Source organism: Erinaceus europaeus, chromosome 3 (genome assembly GCF_950295315.1).
Source record: "Erinaceus europaeus chromosome 3, mEriEur2.1, whole genome shotgun sequence".
Lineage (NCBI taxonomy): Eukaryota > Metazoa > Chordata > Mammalia > Eulipotyphla > Erinaceidae > Erinaceus > Erinaceus europaeus.
The window spans coordinates 14,894,041-14,896,387 of NC_080164.1; the positions used below are offsets into that span (position 1 = coordinate 14,894,041).

General features: G+C 45.0%; 1 pseudogene; it reads left to right on the forward strand.

Annotated features, from left to right (window-relative positions):
- Positions 1-287: 287 nt before the first annotated feature.
- Positions 288-2,072, forward strand: LOC132537636 (heterogeneous nuclear ribonucleoprotein A3-like; annotated as a pseudogene).
- The last annotated feature ends 275 nt before the right edge of the window (positions 2,073-2,347 follow it).

Sequence of the window (2,347 nt, forward strand, 5' to 3'; positions counted from 1 at the left end):
AAGGAAGAAAGAAAGAAAGAGAGAGAAAGAGAGAGAGAAAAAGAAAGAAAGAAAGAGAGAGAGAAAGAGAGAAAGAGAAAGAAAGAAAGAAAGAAAGAAAGAAAGATAGATAGATAGATAGATAGATAGATAGATAGATAGATAGATATTGAACTCCAGTTGTAAGAAGCGAGTCCGGTCTCAAAATGGAGGTAAAACAGCCAGCTGGTCGCCCCCAGGCAGACTCCGACCATTGACTGTCGTTGTCTTAGTTGTCATCGTTGCCTCGCCATAGCCGCCGTGGAGGCTCGTGATCGAAAGGAACCAGAGCAATTGAGAAAACTGTTCATTGGTGGCCTGAGCTTTGAAAGCACAGATGATCGTTTAAGAGAACATTCTGAGAAATGGGGCACACTTCTTCCAGATTGTGTGGTGATGCGAGACCCCCAAACAAAAAACGTCCCAGCCAGGGGCTTTGGCTTTGTGACTTACTCTTGTGTGGAAGAGGTGGCTGCGGCTATGTGTGCCTGACCACACAAAGTTGACAGGCGAGGAAAGGATTCTGTAAAAGCCTGGTGCCCATCTAACAACGAAGAACATTTTTGCTGGTGGTATTAAAGAAGTTACAGAAGAGTACGGTCTGAGAGATGACTTTGAAAAGTATGGCAAGATTGAAAGCATAGAAGTTATGGAAGACAGGCAGAGTGGGAAAAGAAGAGAGGATTTGCTTGTGTAAGTTTCGATGATCAAGATACAGTTGATAAAATTGTTGTTCAGAGATACCACACTATTAATGGGCATAATTTTCTTAGATTTATTTATTTTTTTAACTTTATTTATTTATTTGTTATTGGATAGGGACAGAGAGAAATTGAGAGAGAAGGGGGAGATAGAGAGGAAGAGAGACAGAGAGACACCTGCAGACCTGCTTCACCGCCTGTGAAGCGGCTCCCCTGCAGGTGAGGAGCAGGGGGCTTGAACCGGGATCCTTACACGGGTCCTTGCACTTTGTGCCGCCTACGCTTAACCCGCTGCGCTACTGCCCGACTCCCTAATGGGCATAATTGTGAAGTGAAAATGGCCCTTTCTAAGCAAGAAAGGCAGTCAGCTGGATCACAAAGAGGTCTTGGAGGTGGCTCTGGCAACGTCATGGGTCGTGGAGGAAACTGGCGGAAGAGGAGGTCAGGGCAGAGGTGGTGGCAGCAGAGGTCGTTACCGAGAAGGTGATGGTGGATATAATGGATTTGGAGGGCATGGCGGCAACTCTGGATATAGCAGTAGAGGAGGCTATGGCAGTGGTGGACCAGGATATGGAAACCAAGGTGGTGGATACGTGGTGGTGGTGGAGGAGGATATGATGGTTACAATGAAGAAGGAAATTTTGGTGGTGGTAACTATGGTGGTGGGAATTACAATGATTTTGGAAATGGCCATGGACAACAGCAATCAGATTATGGACCCCTGAAGCGGGGGGGGGGGGGGGGGGGGGGGGGGGGGGGAGTTTTGGTGGAAGAAACTCAGACAGTTCCTGTGGTGGTAGAAGTGATGGCTATGGGAGCAGAAGGTTCTAAACTCAGCAGAAAAGGGCTACAGTTCTTAGCAGGAGAGAGAGCGAGGAGTTGTCAGGAAAGCTGGAGGTTACGTGGAGACAGTCGTCCCAAATCCATTAGAGGAACTGTTAAAATCTGCCACAGAAGGAGCCATGATCCATAGCCAGAAGAGTTACTTCAGCTTAAACAGGAAACCAACTCTTCTTGTTCAGGGCTGTCATAGCCGCAGTTTGCAAAAAGTTGATTGATTAATGCAGTGTAGTGTCAATTAGATGTACATTCCTCAGTTTTTTTTTTTGTTTGTTTTTTACCAGAGCACTCATCTGCTCAGCTCTGGTTTACAGTGGTGCAGGGGATTGAACCTGGGACTTTGAAGCCTCAGGCATGACAGTCTGTTTGCGTAACCATTATGCTATCTCCCCCTGCCCTCCTGAGGTCTTTTATCTGTTGTAGTTTTGTCTTTTTCTTTTCTTTTCATTACATCAGGTATATTGCCCTGTAAATTGTGGTAGTGGTACCAGGAGTAAAAAATTAAGGAGTGTTTTAACTTTAAAAAAAAGAAAGAAAGAAAGAAAGAAAGAAAGAAAGAAAGAAAGAAAGAAAGAAACTGGGTGTTTTCAAAGACCGTTGCAACCTTCACATCAGACACTGATGTGCTTTCCTCCGATTCCAGTTCTGTAGTGCTGCCACTTAATGTTTGCCCCTTCAAATGTCATTTTGTTGACTTTTGGTCAACAACCTTCAGTGACCTTTGACTTCTACCTATTAAAATACCCCCTTTTTTCCTAATAAAGTGCCGGGGAATGAACACAGGGTCT